The following is a 20,324-nucleotide window of genomic DNA, read 5'->3' as shown; positions in this document are numbered from 1 at the left end:
GCCACTCTGATGGGGAACTTTCTGAATGTGCTGATTTGCAAGAAGCTTACAATAAGCTGTGCAAAGTTGCTGCAAAAGATGCAATGAATGTTGTTGAAATTACTTCTCTTGAACTTGATAAAAAAGATTTGTTGTTGAAATTGCTTGATGCTAGCACTTTAATTGATAAAGTGAAAACTGAGAACATGATGTTGACTGATAAGATTAAGAAATTGGAACTAGAATTATCTGTTACTAGAGAATAAACTGATAAGATCAAGTTTCAAGCTATTAAACGAGCAAATAAGCCAAAAATACCTGTGCCTTAAGCACAAAATCCTATGGTACTTATTGGTGAGTTGGTAAAGGTTTTGAACCTTTATTCCAATCCTGGAGTTGCTCATCATTCTAATCAGAATAATAACTCCAATGCTAGAGTTGCATCTAAGAGGTTTTGGATGCAAAATACTCAATCTAATTGAGTCTTTCTAACATGGTTCTTGTGCTTCATCTCTCTATTCTTTGTAACCATTCTTCGTTTGTTGTTTTTGTTTCTTTTTGTTTTTTGGATTTGCATTGCATAACATTGATGCATTTCATTTTAGGTTGTTTTTGTTTTTTCAATATATATATATATATATAAGGGAAAATGTAGGTAAATTGTTTTGCATTATTGTTCTTGGACTTGAAGTTAAGGCTGACCATATTATTTTTACATAACATGTTTATGTCCTTTGTTTAGCTTGGATGAGCTTATTTTATTGCACTTGATTAGTTTTGGCTATGTTGTGCATGTTGCATGGGAGTTGTTTATAGTTTTTGATCACATGATCTTAATTTTGAAGCCACATACTTTTGATTGTAACAACTACAAAATCCTAAGAGAAAGGCATAAATAACTATTTCACCACTATTTACTGGTCAATCATGAACACCTTAGTGCATATCATATGATTTTGTGCTCGAGAAAGTGTAGCACATACACAAAAAGAACATAAGGTGTAGTCTCGGTTTAAATAATAAAATTAGTGTGTACATTATTGGGCTATAATAAATTCAAATTGAAATAAAATTGATATGTACATTATGAGACAAATCAAGAAACTTACATGATTGCAAGCTTGTTTTTTAGGAGATTTGGGAGTTATATGATGTAACTCTTTAGGTGATAGTCACTTTCAAATTCATGCGATGAATTCTGTAAAAAATGTGATTAATTTCTATTTACTTATCACCTCACATGTATCTCGTGTTTTTGCTAGTTGCACACACTACACAAGTTACTTTTTGTTAAACTTAGTACATAATATTGTGTGTGATCTTGTTATGGCCATCCTAGATTAAATGTGTCCAGATTCTAACATAAAATATGTTTTACTGTTTGAACTTTGAAGACAAATTGATTGAAAATCTTGTTTTTGGAAGATCTAGGTTGAATCTAAGGGTTTTTGAAAAACTTTTCATCTCATACTCATGCATTTCATTTATTAAACAATGTGCTTTGAGGAGTTTTTGCATTAAATTGCTCTGTTTCTCCAAAAACTATTTTTTCCAGATTTTCAATTGATCGAACTTGTTGCTCAACCGATCGAAAATGCGATAAAAATTTTGGTTACAATTTTCCTGGCTTGATCTGTGCTCGATCGGTGCTGGATTGATCGAAGATGCTCTTCCTTCGATCGATCGAACCTATTTTTTCGACCGATTGAAAATCAGTCAAAGAATTTTTAAAAAGGCTTTTTTCACTTGTTCATCACACTATTCATACTTTTTCAAAAAGTTTTTTCTCTCTTCTTCTTCGACCGATCCACTTCAAGTCAAATTTTTGTCATTTTCTTCCTAATTTTTCTCAAGGTTTTTGTCTTCAAGTGCTAGTAAGACCTTTTTAACGCTTCCTTTTCATTTTATTAACATTTTTCATGCATTTTAGGTGTAATTTTCGAACATATAGGAATTTGGTGTTTTGATTTTTGAGTTGGTTTCTTTCAAAATTAATCATTGGGTTTTTGTTCTTAGATGCTATAAACATGTTTCCCATGCATTAATTTTTTTAAGTTGGTGGTTTGAGAACAATTTGAAATTCTAGGGCTTGAAACTACATGAAATTGGAGATTTTGTTCAATTGGGTTGTAATTGGTAAAATTGACTTGTGTAATTGATTGATTGATTAATTCATTATATGATGTTTCCTAACTAGTATGATGATTAATTACTCAATTTGGGCTACTTCTTAAAATTGGGTTCTTCAAAATTTGGGGTTTTTGTACTAAAACTCTATGTTCAAGTCAATTGTTGGTTTCTAAAGTATAATTGAACTGTTTTCAATGCATTAGAGCATGCCTCATTTGTTCATTTAGTTCATGCATCATATAGAATGATATTTTCTATTGTTGTTTTCTCTTTAACTTTGTCTGGTGTAGTCTGCCCTTGGTTTTCTTTATTTTCTTTCTCTGGTTTCTGTTTTGGTTTTTCCTTTCCTTCCCTTGGAATCATGGTTAAGAAGACTAGAGCCAATAAGAAAACCTCCTCCTCCTCTACTCCTATTTTCCAAAGTGATAGGTTTCTTAGCCCGAAAAATCAAGAAACCTTTGAGAAGCTGAATGTATATAGGAAAGTGTGGGCTGAGAGGAAAGTGATTTTAGATGAGGTTGATCTTAAGATGAGTAGGAGTTTTGATTGTAGGGGTTGGTTGTCTCTTTTGGATGTAGATAATCCTCCTCTGGCTGTTCAGATCAGAGAGTTCTATTCGAATCTTTCTGTTCACTCCACTTCATCCAACATTCAGTTTGTGAAGAGTTGGATAAAGGGAGAAGAGTATGTCATTACTCCTCAGGTAGTGGCCTCTGCTCTTGGTGTACCTTTGGTACAACAGCCTGTTTATCCTTATGATGAATCATTTCCCCTAGATGACATCAAGTCCCTCATCATTGGTATTACCATTTAGTGGGGTATTGATCCTCGTATCACCTCACATGAGCTTATTGAGATTCATTACATGTTTTTCTGGATTTCTTGTCATTCTATCTGGCCTATCTCTCACTTGCACACCATTTCTCTTGAGCGTTGTGCAAATTTGTATGCCCTTGTGATTGATGCTCCTATGCGTTTTTCATCTCTTTTCATTCGTTCTTTGGTTGAAGTTCATAGGAGTAGTTCCAAGTCACATGGTCTTTTCTTTCCGGTTTTCATTCATAGGATTTTGTTAGATTTGGGTTTAGAGGATTTTTCTGCATCCGAGCCTGTTCATATCATTGCCCCCATAGGTGCCACCTTTCTTAGGCAAAGAGCGGCTCAAATGAAAGCCAACTCTAAACGCCCTCGTGTAGAGTCTTCTACAGGTGATGCATCTCGGCCTCCTCCATCTGGTGATCCATCTGCTAAGGAGTTTGTCGATCACACCACCTTAGTTGATCCTCCACCTTCTGCTTCGGATGATTCTAGCCTTCGAGGTATGTTGGAGACTGTCATGACCGTTTAGGCGGCGCATGGACAGATTTTGGTGGATGTGCTAGATGAGCTTCAGGCTTTACGTGCGAATTTGGTGAGTATTCAACATTCTTCCCCGCCTCCACCTTTTAATGATGAGTCTTGATTGCCCTTTGGCAATTCGTCACAAAAAGGGAGAGTATTTATACATATTGATGGGGAGATTTTGTGTTTTTGTTGATAGGGGGAGCTTTAGATTGTATTTAGGAGATTCATAATATATTTGTTTTTATGGGATGTATATGTTAGAGGGAGACATTATGTTTTTTTTTTTTATCTCTTTTATTGTTTCTTGTTTCACATGTACTACATTGATTATTGATTTATATTATGAGGTTATTTATGATATATGTCTTTTACTTTTTGTTTTGTGAAATCAAGAATTTATTTTGTTTTTTTACTTGTATTTTCCACACATGCGTTTATGTGTTTGTTGAGTATTACAGGAATATACAGGTTGATCCATTCGTGCTACTGTCTACACTAGCAACTGATAGATAGTAGTTAGGTTAAATTGTTTTTGGGCATTTTGTTGTAATGGGCTGTTTTGTAACTTTAAGCATTTTTATTTTTGTATGTGCTTTGTCACGAATTTATAAAGGGGGAGTTTGTTAGGTTCTAAGAAATTTGGAACTAATGTATTAAAACTTTAATATGTATATGTTGGCAAATCATAATCAAAATGTTTAGTCTAGATTTAAGCTGCTCAAAGTATGTGTTTGTGTAAAATTGGAATCGAGTAACTGTAGGAATGTTCGTGCAGAATGTTTGTGTAAACTAGTCTCGATTGATCGAAGCTCGTACATAATGTTTTTTTGCAGAATTTTCCAACTCAGCCCAAGCCCCTTTTACGTGTAGGGTTTTATGCTTTGTGTCTCATATAAAAAGAAAAAACCTAACCACGTTTAAAGGTTGTTGATATGCTGTGTGTGTGTGAATCTCTTGTGAGATCTAGAGGTGTTTACCTTCATACACACTTAGGGTTATCAAGATCAAGATTGATGTTGAGAGCTTGGTGATCGCTTCAGTTGCTATTTCAAGAGCTTAAAGAAAAAACACAAGTGGGTGTACTTATGGATGCTATGGATCTGAGAAAGAAGTAGTCCTGGACTCAGAGCTGTCTCGTAGTCGTAGTAGTAAGTTTTCTACTCGAGGTAGCAATAGGATGTTAGTGGTCTAAGTCGCTATTGTAAAATTTCAATTCTTTTGTAGTGGATCTTGTTTTACCTTGAGGATAGCTAGGCTAAATCCCCCCCAGGTTTTTTACCGGTTTGGTTTCCCTGAGTTATTATATCGTTGAGTTCTTTATTTTCCGCATTGTTTACTTGATATGATTTGCTTATGTTAACCTAGATTTAAATAATTTACCTAAGTAATCACTTGACTAAATAATTAGGTTAAACAATTGCTATTTTAAGGGGTCTAAAAACGTACAGAGTTCAAGAGAAGCAATTTTCTTTAAACATAAACCAACATTCATTGCATCCTTTGTAGCAACCTTGCATAACTTATTGAAAGTTTCTTGCAAATCAGCACATTTAGAGAGTTCCTCATCAGAAGGGTTCTCTTCAACTACAACACTTTCATCAACTACAGCAGTAGCTGTGTAAGTAATGAAGTGTTCATCTTCATCACTACTAGACTCGTGATTAGAAACTTCATCATCACTAAGTGTTATAGCCATAACTTTATCCTTTGATTTCAAGAATGTAGGACATTTTGATTTCACATGACCGTACTCTTGACAACCAAAACATTGTTGACTTAGAGACTTACTAGAGCTTTGACCAATTTCTCTTTTAATTTATCATTATTGTTATTAAGCTTAGTTGGTTCAATCCTCTTAAAGTTTCTAGGTTTAGCATTGTTTTTACCTCTTGCCTTCTATTGTTATTCCTAAGAAAATTTCTAAAATTCTTGGCAAGATAGGCAATCTTTATAGAAGAGAGTTCATTATCAAATCCATTCCTATCAACATCATCAACTAACTTAAGAGCCATTTATTTGGATTTGTTTGTCTTGGGTAGATCTAGCTCATAGGACTGAAGAGATCTTACAAGCTCATCAACAGGGATGGAGTCCACATCCTTACTTTCAGTGATGACAGTCGCTTTAGGTCTAAAGTCCTTAATCAAGGATCTAAGAATCTTCCTATCAATTTTAGGTTGATCATAAATTTCACCCAAATTATAAGTAGAGTTAACAATATCATTCAGTTTAATATAGAATTCATCAAAATATTCATCATCAGACATTCTAATACTTTCAAATTTAGTCATTAACTGCTACAGTTTATTAATCTTAACTGTCTTTGTGCCTTCATGCACAATTTGGAGAATATTCCATGCAGTATAAGCAACCTCAACATTAGAGATTCTCTTGAATTCCTCCATAGAAACAACATTAAATATAATATTCATAGCTTTGCTATTAAAAGCAGCTACTTCTTTTTAAGAAGTTGACCACTCGCTTATAGGTGTAGTCGGTTTCTCCCATCCGTATTCAACAAAATTCCAAACTCTCTCATTAATAGATTTCAAGAATGCTTTCATCCTTACTTTCTAGTAGGCATAGTTGTTCCCATCAAAGTGAGGTGGGATCACAAGAGCGTGATCGTGTTCCATGACAGTAGAGGTCAAGGATCAACTCTTAGATCAAAAGATCTAAACACTAGATCGAACCTGCTCTGATACCACTTGTAAAGTTTTAGACCTCTTAACACAATATGTTTAACCTAATATTAAGCAAAGTTAATTAACAAGTTTGTTAATTAAAACTAGGTTAAGCAGATATGTGTAAAACAAATATAATGTGGAAAGTAAAGAACATAAAGATTTGACGACCCAAGAAAACCAAACTAGTAAAAAACTTGGGGAGGATTTAACCTAGCTATCCTCAAGGTAAAAGAGATCCACTACGAAAGAATTGAAGTTTGTACAATAGAACTTAGACCACTAACATTCTATTGCTACCTCGAGTGGAAAACTTACTACCACGATCACGTAACACCTTCGAGTCCACGGAATACTTCTTTCTTTGATCCACTGCAACCACAAGTTCTCCTACTTTTGACTTTAAGATTCCACTCAAAGGTTTCAGATCTTCTTTAAGTTCTTTATGCAGCAACTGAATTAGTCACTAAGTTCTTGACATGAATCTTGATCTTGATAACCCTAAGTGTGTATGAAGGTAAACACCTCTAGATCTCATAACAGATTCAACACACAGCACATCAAATACTTCTAAAATGTAGCTAGATTTTTTCTTTTTATGTGAAGTAAAACATAAAACCCTACAAGTTAAACGGGCTTGGGTTGAATTGGAAATTCTATAGAAAATTTTATCTGCACGATTCTCAATCGATCGAATCTAATTTTTTATCGATCAAGCCTTGCAGAATTTGTCCAATAATCTCTGCAATCACTCGATTCCAATTTTACAATTAAACATGCTTTGAGCAAGCATAAACCTAAACTCTATGTTTTGATCATGGTTTGCCAACACATTACATATTGAAGCTCTAATACATTAGTCCCTAAGGTCTTAGAACCTAACACGCACACACACACATATATATACATAAAGTGGAAACTTTACAATCAATTTATTGTGGGAAAAGATCTCCAGTCTAAACGTATCTATTGTATTTATAAAAACTAGGAACAAATATATATTGACCTCTTATAATATATTTTATTATTATATTCACCTCTTTTAAAATACAAACTATTTACACTAATCTCTCTAAATAGCTGAAAAAGAGTTATAAAAGTTTTTTGAAAAAAATTCTTGTAAATGGTCGACTGTGACCAAAAAAGAAAATGAAAATGGATTTAATAAAAATAAAAAATAAAGTTGGTAGTCAATATTATTAACTTTGCTCTCTCTTTCTAATTAATAAAAGGGAAATCTTAATAGATGCCTTAAAGGAATTTTTTAACTAACAATTTTAAGAAACTTTTTATGGGAAAAGAAAAAAGTAATTGGTTTTTTTGATAGTTTTTTATATTTTCTATGAAAGTAGTATAAAAATTTTCCTAAAATGATTAATTAACCAATACCCTAAAGGTTGTTAACAAGACCCTTAGAAAAAACAAAACAAATCAGTCAATGTTACCTAATTTGAATAGAAAATAGATACAAGATAGAGTGCATATATATATATGAGTTGGGTTCAAGTTACACTTGGTGTAACTCTAAGCAATATTACACCACCCAATAACTTGTTATTGAATTAATATTTTGAAAATCCAATCGTTGAATTGCATGTTCTATATATTCTTAACATACATGCCAATTTTCATATTAATCAGATGTTATTTACCATTTGATCCATAAACTCATATTTTATGCATTATTTTAAACTACAAAAATTTGAATTTTAACAATTGATTGATGACATGGATATTAATTTTTGATCATCTTGAAATTTTGCAAGCATAAAGAATATACAGAGATAATGTAATCTAACGGTGGATTTGTCAATATTTGCATCCAATTAAAAAATATTGAGTGGTATAACATTACTTAGAGTTACACTAGGTGTAACTTGAACCCAACCCTATATATATATATATATATATATATATATATATATATATATATATATATATATATATATATATATAAATAGAAAACATTCCAAAGTTGACCTAAACTTCATGTTTCTCAGAAATATGGGAAAAGCAAGGTAATAATTAATAATAAAGACACATTCATTTTCAAGGTCTTGACACTTTTAGACTCTTACTTATATTAAACCATTGTACACTTCACCCGAATTAAGTTTATCAAGTCTAGATGGTAGACGATGGGCATGCAGTGAAACTATATTTTGAAAAATGGATGGAACAATTTTTGCTTTTGTTAAGGTTGGGACTTGATGGTTATGTTTCTCTAGCTGAATTTGAGGCCAGCTGGTATTCCAAAGAGAAATAGAGAAGAACAGGGAAGGAAACATAGAAAAGGAAATGCAAATTAAGTAACAATCTTGTTATATTTATTCTTTTCAAATCTCTTGCCTTTATACAATTGCCTAATACCTTGCCTTCTAACCCGTGGCTGTTACAACAAAGTTAATCCCAATTTCCTAACTAACTAACTTGCCACCCTATCATAAACACCTTGCCACTTGTCTCACTACCTTGCCACTTGGCTCACTACCTTGCATACAACAATCTCAACACAGCACTATACAATATCAATACTGAAACTACTAATACAATTGCATTAAAATCATACCACAAATATCCCTTACAAGTACCCTCCCCTTAAAGCACCTTGCCCACAAGGTGAGGGAACTGTTGTTGAAGTTGGTATAAGTCTTCCCAGGTGACATCATCAATACTCTCCTCTTGCCATTGCACTAGGACATGAGTGATAGTCCTGCTCCTCAAATTATGAGTTCTGGACTACAAAACAACCACTAGTTCAGGACTAAGGCTGCCAGCTGCATCCACTGAAGGTAATAAAGGAACAGTAGCTACATGCTTGCCCAACTTCTCCTTTAGGCAAGAAACATGGAATGTAGGATGGATTCTAGAATCTGGCGATAGATCCAGCCTGTATGATAGCTTACCAACCCTTTGTAAAATCTGAAAAGGCTCATAATATCTAGGTGACAACTTGCCCAAATGCTTTTACTTCAAGGATTTCTGCTTGTAAGGCATCAATCTAAGATAAACTCAATCTCCTTCAACAAATTCTCTCTCAGTCCTATGCTTATCAGCATTCATTTTCATCATTTCTTGAGCTGCTACCAAATTCTGCTTCAACAAGGTTAGCAGCTACTGTCTAGTCCTAAATTGCACGTCCACACTATCAACCTTGGTGGTGCCTGGAATGTAATCCAAAAACTTGGAAGGAGGATAGCCAAATAAAGCTTCAAAAGGAGTCAACTTGGTAGAGGTATGAAAATTGGTATTGAACCGAAATTCAGCCAATGGTAGCCACTCCACCCAAGTCTGAGGTTTATCAGCTACAAAGGCTCTTAAGTAATGTTCCAAAATCTTGTTAACCACCTTAGTTTGTCCATCAAGTTGAGGGTGATAAGCTGAGGACATGGCAAGTTGAACCCCTTGTAAGATCATCAACTCTTACCAAAAATGAGAGGTAAAAACAGGATCCCTATCACTTACAATTGAAGCTGGCATCCCATGCAATTTAAACACATGTTGCAGATAAAGGTTAGCCACCTTGGTAGCTGTATAAGGATGAGACAATGGTATAAAATGAACAAACTTAGTAAGCCTGTCCACTACTACTAGCACCACATCCTTGGAATGGGACTTAGGAAGGCCTTCAACAAAGTCCATGCTCACATCAAGCCGAGGTTTGTCAAGAATAGGCAAGGGTTGCAAAAATCCATCCACATGACAAGTTTCATACTTAAGTCTTTGGCATATATCATATTTCTTAACATGCCTCTTCACATCAGTTCTCAAAAGCCAATAAAAGTCTCTCTGCACCCTATGTAAGGTTTTAAGGAACACTGAATGCCCTCCTAAAGGACTGCCATGAACTTGCTGTAAAATAGTAGCCTTCAAAGCATCACATGACCCAAGATAAATCTTACCTTTATACAACAACAACCCATTCTGCACAGAATACCCTTTTGGAACCTCCCTTCCCAACTGAAAAGCTTGGAATATATCTTGCACTTGCTGATCAGAAACATAACTGGCCTTAAGGTTAGTCAACCATGCTGGAGAAGGGAAGGATACCATGCATAATACCCCTTCATGAACTTCTAAAACTCTATTTGAATCACAATCATCAAAATTAGTTTTCCTTGACAATGCTTCAGCCGCTAAATTGTCTTTGCTCTTCTTGTACTCAACAACAAAAACATACCCAAGCAATTTAGCAAATCATTTCTATTGAGTTGGTGTGCCAATTTTCTGCTTTAAAAGGTACTTCAAACTCAGCTGATCTGTCTTGACAATGAAAGGTCTACTTACTAGATAAGCCCTCCATCTCTTAATAGCAATGACTAAAGCAAGCAGCTCCTTCTCATATGTTGACAATGCCAGATTTTTCCCTTTAAGAGCCTGACTGTGATAAGCTATTGGCCTGCCATATTGCATTAGCACTACACCTATTCTCCTTCTAGAAGCATCACACTCCACCACAAAAGGTTGGTCAAAATTTGGCAAAGCTAACACAGGAGGGTGAACCATAGCATCCTTCAATTAATGAAAAGCCAACTCAGCATCTTTAGACCAACAAAAAGAGTCTTTTTTTTTTTAATAGGGCTGTCAAGGGTGCTGCAATTTGGCCATACCCATTGACAAACTTTCTATAATATCCAGTGAGCCCCAAAAAACCCCTTAGAGACTTAATATCCTTAGGAATTGGCCATTGTTGCATGGCAGCAACTTTCCTAGGATCAGTATGAACCCCCTCAGCAGTAATAACATGCCCCAAATACTCTAACTCCTTGCAAGCAAACATGCATTTTTACCTTTCAGCCTATAACTTGTTCATAGCTAAAACCTCTAGAACCTTTCTTAGATGGATTACATGCTTAGCCAAGGACTTGCTATAGACTAGTATATCATCAAAAAATACCAACACAAATTGTCTAAGGAAGGGCTTGAATACCTGGTTCATCAATGATTAAAAGGTTGAGGTAGCATTGTTAAACCAAAGGGCATCACCAAGAATTCATAATGGCCCTCATGTGTTCTAAAAGTTGTTTTAGGTATGTCTTCTTCCCTCGTTCTGATTTAGTGATATCCAGACCTTAAGTCCAACTTGGAGAAAATGGTAGCTCCATCCAATTCATCCAACAACTCATCAATGACAAGAATGGGAAATTTGTCCTTGATAGTGATGTTGTTTAGAGCTCTATAGTCAATGCACATCCTCCAAGAACCAGTGTCTATTAGGATTACCAACCCATTCCCATTAACCTTCCCCCTAACCCTCATAGTACCAGGTGTAGGAGTTCCTGTGAGTGCATACAAGGTGATCTCCACCTCTTCTTCCTAACTAACTGCCCTATTAACAACCTCGTCCTCCACTTCTTCCTCTAACTCAGTGATCTGTACCCTAGATTGCCCGCCCAAGCTAATTCAATTCCCTTCAATAGGAATAACTTAACATTCTTACACTTATGCCCAACCCCCCACTTCTCATCACAATTATTACAAAGGCCCCTCTTTCTTCTCTCATCCATTTGAGCAAGGGTTAATCTCTTGATTGGTATCTTATGTTTAGATTCTATTACTACATTATTTTTAGGTAAGCCCAAGATAGAACCTTTACTTGTTTCTTGTTGGAACTTGGAACTCTTCTTGCAACTAAACACATATTCCTCTTGAATCTTAGCCAATCCAAATGCTTTATTCAAGGTGTTTGGATTAAGCATTCTAACTGGAAACCTGATTTCATCCTTCAAGCCACTTAGGAAGCAACTAAGCTTGTGTAGAGGAGACAGACCCTTAATCCTATTGGACACAACTTCAAATTCTGCCTTGTACATTGCCACTGTTGAAGACTGCCTTAGCCTTGTTAGCACTTCCATAGGATCATCATAAGTAGTTGATCCAAACCTCACATGTAGGGCATGCACTAAAGAATCCCAATTAGTAAACACACCAACCTCCTCAGCTTCTTGGAACCAAATTAAAGCTTCCAATTCCATATGAAACGAAGCAATGAGCAACTTCTCTACAACTAGAGTTTGGTAATAGCCAAAATACTGATTGGCTTTATAGACCTAACTCACAGGATCATCTCCTGAGAAACGTGGAAAATCCAATTTCACAGTCTTGCAAGTGACAAGGCCAAAGAACTCTAATTCATTGGTACAGTTCTTTAAGGTGAATGTGAATTGCTATCTTGGGAATTCAATTTCTGTAGAATGGCATTAAGGTTTTGATTCATTTCATTCAAGGTCCTGGTATGGATTCCTTGAATCTTTTGGATCTCTTGGATGTCCTTATTGTGATGGTTTGAAGTGGTATGCAGAGAAGCAATAGCTTCATTCACCATGTTCATGGCAGCAGCATGCGTTTCAGTCATGGTAACACAGGAGCAAGGCTTTAATACCAAATGTTCAGGTTGGGACTTGATGCTTATGGTTTCTCTAGCTAAATTCGAGGCCAGCTGGTCCTCCAAAGAGAAATGGAGAAGAACTGGGAAGGAAACAGAGAAAAGGAAATGCAAATTGCGTAACAATCTTGTTATATTCATTCTTTTCAACTCTCTTGCCTTTATACAATTGCCTAATACCTTGCCTTCTAACCCACGGCTATTACAATAGAGTTAATCCCAATTTCCTAACTAACTCCGAACTTGCCACCCTATCATAACCACCCCACCACTTGTCTCACTACCTTGCCACTTGGCTCACTACCTTGCATACAACAATCTCAACACAACACTATACAATATCAATACTGAAACTACTAATACAATTGCATTACAATCATACCACAAATATCCCTAACAGCTTTTTGCATCATAAGACTTTCTATTATTATACTCACCCCATATAAAATACAAACTATTTACAATAATCTCTCTTAATGGACGAAAAAAGGTTATAAAATTTTCTTGTAAAACTTTTTAGGGGTTTTTCCTTAAAGCTCTTTTTTTTATTTTTTATTTATTTATGTGTGTGTGTGTGTGTGTGCAGTGTATTAACTTTTCATCAGTCATCAGACTTTTTATATACAACATTAGCTTATCAGGTGAAATCAAAACCCATTTTGATGCTATTTCTATAATGTCTTATAGTTAAAAACTTATATTTTATGATATATACACTTTTATCTCTTTAAGATTTGTTTAATTTATTGTAGATTACCTCTCTTATTTTCTATTAAAGAAGATTTTACAACCATGTTGATTATTGAATACATGATTATTACCAATGATTTTTCACTTAATATTTTTTTCATATAAGGCAAAATCTTTCGATTTTCAAGTTGCTTTAGAAGACCATTCTACCCAATAAGAAATAAATGGTTTATTTTCTGGCTAAGACTAGTTACATTATAATTTTCTTATACTCAACTCTCTCCAACTTGAAGGGAAGTAGAATTAGAACTTAAATCTCTAATAATTCACCAAGGTTACGAGATGAAAAATTTGAAAAGTCCTTAGAACTTTCTAAAATGATGAATTTTGATCTCATCAACTTAAATTTTCATGTCTATATGAGTATATTAAAAATGAATAATAATAATAAAAATAATAATAATAATGAACTTTTGAAGTTTAAAACTTTGCACAATTTAAGATAATCTCTGATTATTCTAACAAAAAAAAAAAAAAACCAATATTAAAAGCTCCCTTAATCTATTATAATAAATTAATTTGCGCTCATGCATGGCTCTACATATCCCATTGGGCCCTACATCTGCCATCTGGGCTTATCACAGAAATGTTCTAGAATACTCCTTAGACAAAGCCCAACTATACAAACATAGTTTTTTGATAAAAAGGTAACACTCATTGGTCCCAAATTTCCAGACTTCATAAGATCACAAGGAGTGGGGTATAGTATGTTTACATTTTTTTGAAGGATCATTGTTTCAAATCCTATAACCCAAATTTGCAGTTTATTCTCCCCAAAAAAAAAACTACCCGCATGAGATATACAATTAATGAGCATTAGTGTTTTTTTTTTTTTTTTAATATGATAACAGGAATTTGAACTTGAATGTTATGACTATACTTATATTTAAAGCAACAATCAAATACCAAGCTATATTTCCATTAAAAAAAATTACAAAACAATATATATTACATTGACATTCTATATTAAGTTTTTTTTTTTTTTTTTTAATATTATACATTGATAATTGGGAATAGGATATTTGAACCTTAGGTGTGTGTTTCGTAGAGTGGATTTTAGGGAGGATGAAAAAAAATAAAAAGTAAAAGAAAACGAGAAAAGAAAACTTTTTGGAGAGTGTTTGGTTGGGTGGGAGGGAGAAGGGAAAATAATGGTGTGACCTGGGTGTTTTGAAGAGTGTTTGGTTGAGAGGGAGAGAGTGTTTTGGAGAATGTTTCTGTTAAATATTTTGGAGTGCTAGTTCAACTATGAAAGGTCTTTGCCTATACAAAAACTCTTCAATCATTATAAAACAGATTCATTTAACACAGAAAATAATTAACCTAATGAAGATTGATATGGCCCTTCAATCAAGTGTCCATTCCTGTTACTCAACATTTATCTATAGTTTGCATGGTGATTTGTGTGTGTGTGTGTGTGTGTGTGTGTGAGTGAGAGAGAGAGAGAGAGAGAGAGAGAGAGAGAACCTTTTCATAGGCTACCTTTCAATTTTGGGCTCAAAAAATCAAAATTTATTTTTATTTATAAAAATTAGTGTTAAAAAGTATAAAATTTTATTCTATTTGGACCAAAATCTTTAGTTTTGACCTAAAAAATACAAATAAAATAAACATTAAAAATTATAGATATGAACCACCGCTTTCCCTTGGTGCAATGGTCACTCTATATATATAAATGCTTGTGGGGTGTAGGGGACAAGGGCCGAAGTTCAAATCTCCAGGAGGGAGCTTCACACACATATACACTTAGATTAGGCCCTAAAAAAAATTATAGATATGAGCCCTAAAAAAGCAATATACACTTAGATTAGGCCCTAAAAAAAATTATAAATATGAGCCCTAAAAAAGCAATATAAAAAGTATTTAATGCTTTTTAGCATGTGCAGCAAATCAAGAATTTTCGAAAAAAAATTATATAAATTAGTTTATTCTTTTATTAAGTAATTTGGTAAATTACATAATCCCTCTTTTGAAGTTTTACAAAATGACTGTCCCTTCCAATATGGACATAATGAAACTTCTCCCTTGAGATTTACTAACATATAAGTTTATACTCTATTCGTTTTTTAGAAGTTTTTCTTGACTTGTTTGACACTTTTACCATTAAAACTACTCCCCAATTTTTGCATTGGACACAAAAGATGAAAAGTAGCCATTAATTAATGTTACTTGCAAGGGATAAAAATAAAAATAAAAAGAAAGGAAGAAAATGGGCAAGGGAGACCGTTAAAAAAAAAAAAAGAAAGAAAGAAAGAAAAAAAGTGAAAGGAAAATGTTGACCCAAAGTTGAAAGTTGTGTTTTCTTAGCAAGTTCTACAGAGTTTCTCTTTACTTGACAATTTCTCTTTTTCCTCATTCATCAGGAAAAAAATGCTTCCCATTTCCTTTCCCATGACTGGAATTGAATACCTTTTGCTTCACTTATTAAGTCTAAGTCTTTACCTCTTAATCTGATTTCTTTCTTTACTATATTAAAAAAAAAAAAAATTGTATTCAGATAAGACATTTGCTGATTTTTCTATTTTCTTGGTCTTACTTTTAGGCTTATTTTTCCACTGTAATCAATATTGCTGAAAAAAATATCAGGTACTCATGCCAATTATATCGTTCATTGGGGTGAATAATAGATACAAGACGGTGACCAGAATAGAAAAAAGAAAATGAAAATTTTTAAAATAAAAATAAAGTTGGATTGTCGATATTATTAAACTTGCTCTCCTTTTCTAATTAATAAATGGGAATGCTATTATCAAAAAATAAATAAATAAATAAAAGGAAATGTTAATGGATGCTCTACAAGTGTTTGTTAATTAACAATTTTTAGAAACTTTTATAGAAATAGAAAAAAGTAATTGACTTGTTTGATAACTTTTTAAATTTTTCATAAAAATGATATCAAAATTTTTTTAAAATAATTAATTAATTAATGCCCTAAAGGTATTTGTTAACAACAAAACAAGTCAGTCAATGTTACCTAATTCAAATAAAAAATAAATGGAAGACAGAGTGGATATATAAGATAAGATAATATATATAGACAGAGCACATTCCAAAGTTTACCTGGACTTTGACGTTTCTAATAAGAAACAAAGGGAAAAGCAAAGCAATAATTAATAATAAAGATGCCTTCGTTTTAATGGTCTTGACACTTTTTAAACTCTTACTTATGTTAAACCATTGTACACTTCACCCAAGATTTATCACGTTTAGATGGCAGACAATGGACATGCAATGAAACTAGCTTCAGTAAAAAGGATGTAACAATTTATGCTTTTTGTATCATTTCTTTTGGAAACTTAAGATTTTATATTATTATATTCACATCATATAAAATACTAACTACTTAGTATTTACATTGATCGCTCTAAATGGCTGAAAAAAGTTTATAAAAATTTCTTGTAATACTTTTTAGAGGTTTTTCCTCAAAGCTCTTTTGTGTAGTGTATTAACTTTTCATTAGCCATCAGATTTTTTACATACGACATATAGGTTATTAGGTGAAAAATTGAAACTCATTTGGATGATATTTCTATAATGTTTCAACTTGCTTATATCTTGTTAAGTTATGATTTTTCTCATAACATTTGTATTGGCTTATTCCATGACAAAAAGGTATAATTTAATTAATTTATTTCCTTATATTATTGTGGGATTTATTTGTAATGTGTTTAATATTAAGTGGTGAAGATTTAATCAAGACAGCTGAAGGTCACATGAGAAGCACATACAGGAAGGTGAACAGTCAGGCCAGGTGTCTAGCTCAGTACAGCCTGTCCAAGATGGTAACTCGCGACTTGGATTCGCAATTTGCACCAGTCACGAGTGAACTGCAAAGAGCTCCTGTTTTATAGAAAATTGTGACTTTTCGTATTCTCTTCACACTTACTATATATACCCTCATTACCCACGGAAAATGAGAGGAGCCTATTGAGAGAAAAACCCTAAGAGAGTGTTCCACAACACACTCACCTTGTTAGAGAGAGAGCTACTCATTCTCAGAGAGAAATCTTTGTAGTCTCTTCTCCTTCCATTTCCCATTGTTATACCCATTGAGAGAAGATTTGTGCCCAAAAACTACCCACACCCATTCAAAGTGTTGAGAGTGTTTTTGGAGCTTGGGAAGCATATAAAGATGTCAAGGATAGCGGATTCAATATAGAGCTTATTGCGGGATTCGAAAAGTAAAAGAAGACACGGTTTGGCGGAACCTTGTTGCAGCAAGAGGCTTGGAGGGCTTATGTGCATTAGGTAGATTAGGTTTCGAGGGTTTATTGTTATTCATGTATCCCAAATGACTTTCTATGGATCATTTACCGCTTGAAAGGTGGTGGAGAGGTTTTTCGCCGAGTTTTTCAGTTTCCTTTTCGATAACACGTGTCAGTATTATCTCGTGCTTGCATCTCTCTTTCCTTACTCTTTAACCAATAATTGTTGTTGTGTTTGTGATTAATTATATGTTAAAGTAGTTTGCCAAATTGGGTATTGCTTATATTTCATATTCCGCACATATATTGTTTGAATATAAGCTTGTATTGGATTTTTTTTTTAGGGGTCTAAACATTTACAATTGTTTTATACACTGATTGAGTTTTCATATCTTATGATATATATATATATATATATACACACACACACACTTTTATCTCTTTAAGATTTGTTTAATTTATTGTAGATTATGTCTCCTATTTTCTATTAAACAAGATTTTATCAACTATGTTAATTATTGAATACATGATTATTAGCAATGATTTTTCATTATATATATATATATATATATATATATATTGTAAAAGGTAAATCTTATGATTTTTTATTTGATTTGAAAGACCCTTCTACCCAATAAGAAAAGAATGGTATATTTTATGGCTAAGACTAGTTACAATATAGTTCTCTTATACTCAAGTCGCTCCAACTTGAAGCAGGTAGAATTAGATCCTAAATCTCTAATAATTCACCAAGTTTTTTTGATGAAAATTTTGAAAAGTGCTTAGAACTTTCTAAAATGATAAATTTTGATCTCATCAATTTAAATTTTCATGTCTACATGAGTATATTAAAAATGAATAAATTATGATATTATATCAGTAATAATAATAATAATAATAATAATAATAAATGAAATTTCGAAGTTTAAAACTTTACACAATTTAAGACAATCTCTTATATATCTAACAAAAAAAAAAAAAAAACCAATATTACAAGCTCCCTTAAACTATTATAATAAATTAATTTGCGTTCATGCATGGTTCTGCATACCTATTGGGCCTTAAATCTACCACCTGTGCTTTTCACAGACATGACCTAGAATACTCCTTAGACAAAGCCCAATTATACAAAAATAGTTTTTTGATAAAAAAAAAAAAAAAAAAATCACACTCATTGGTCCCAAATTTCCAAAAGTCATAAGATCAAAGGGAGTGAGGTATAGTATATATGCTTACATTTTTATTTGAGGGATCATTGTTTCAAATCCTATAAACCCCCCCCCCCCCCCCCCCAAAAAAAAAAAAAAAAAAAAAAAACAGAAACACAAACACGTAGTAACTACCCACATGGGATACACAATACATCTTAGTATTTTTATTTTTATTTTTATTTTAAATTAGATAACAGGAATTTTCAACGTAAATTTTATGACTCTACTTATATTTAAAGCAACAATCAAATACCGAGCTATATTTCCACTTAAAAAAAATACCAAGCTATATTTATTACAATGAGATTCTATATGAAGTTTTTTTTTTATAATAAATATTATACTTTGATAGTTGGGAGTAGGGTATTTGAAGTTTGAACCCTAAATGTTTCCATTAGAAATATTACGGAGTGCTAGCTCAACTGTGGAAGCTCTTCGTCTTCATGAATCTTCTATAGGCAATATACATGTAATGAGTTTGAGGAGATTCCTCCAATCCAGTTTGAAGGATATTTATTTTCATAACTAGATAAAAAATTAGCATAATCCATAAGATTTATATAGAAATATTTTTCCATTACCCACCTTTATGAGAAAAACATATCATTAGAACATTTGTCTATGATCTCAATATGCAACGATAATAGGAGGAGACCCTTGTCCAATCATCACCATTTTTAAAGCAGTTGCAGCATAAATTTTTTCTTTCTTTCTTTTTTAGTTAATTTTATAAAATATTTTATAATGAGATTCAGGCTTGTTCAGCAGAGAAATGCACCTCGAAGTTTTCATGGCCAAATTAAGCTATATATATATATATATATATATACACACACATAAAACATGTTGCTTCACGGATGGTAGATGAAGACATTTAATTGAACCTCCTCTCTCTTTCTCTCGCTTACTCTTGACATTTAGGATCCGTTTGGATATAGCTAAAAATTGAAAACTAAAAAAACTGTAGTAAAATAATTTTTAAATGTATAAATCGTATCGTGTGACTCATTTTTAATGAAAAAGTAGCTGAAAAATGTGTGAATAATGCATGAATAGTGCGTGAACAGTAAGTGCACAGTATGAACAGTAACTTTGTCTCATCGCTGAAATGCGTGTGCAAAAAAAAAAAGGACTAAAACGCTCAAAACCAAAACATGGACGCAATCATTTTTAACCAAACGGACACTTCATTGAACTTAGGAAATGAAAATTGAAATTCATAGTGTTGGGCCAAAAGAAAAATAAAGTTATATTAACTTTCAGTTAAAACACATAGATTGACTAGAATGTTGAGAAAGCTTAATTACATTACCTAATAATCTAATATAGGTTGACATGAATGATTACAGTTACATTTGTAGTTAATAATTAAGATTATGTCAGCAAATTCTTTCCCACATTCAATTTTATTAGTGCTCTTCTTGAGCTGAGTGAGAGCGAGGTTTCTTGTTAGGGTTGCTAGTGGAGTGCGCAAAATGTTTTCTGAATTTGGTGTGCGAGTTCCTCGGTGCTAAGTTGGCAATCAATTCCAATATATTTGTCAAACACATATTTAATCATAATGAGGATAATGGCTACAATGTATACCATGGTTTTCAGCAACATCTCTCGTGGTTTCCAAGACGTGCGTTAAACT

The sequence above is a fragment of the Castanea sativa genome, chromosome 12 (assembly GCF_040712315.1).
Source record: "Castanea sativa cultivar Marrone di Chiusa Pesio chromosome 12, ASM4071231v1".
Classification (NCBI taxonomy): domain Eukaryota; kingdom Viridiplantae; phylum Streptophyta; class Magnoliopsida; order Fagales; family Fagaceae; genus Castanea; species Castanea sativa.
Note: the sequence above shows the minus strand (reverse complement) of the source record.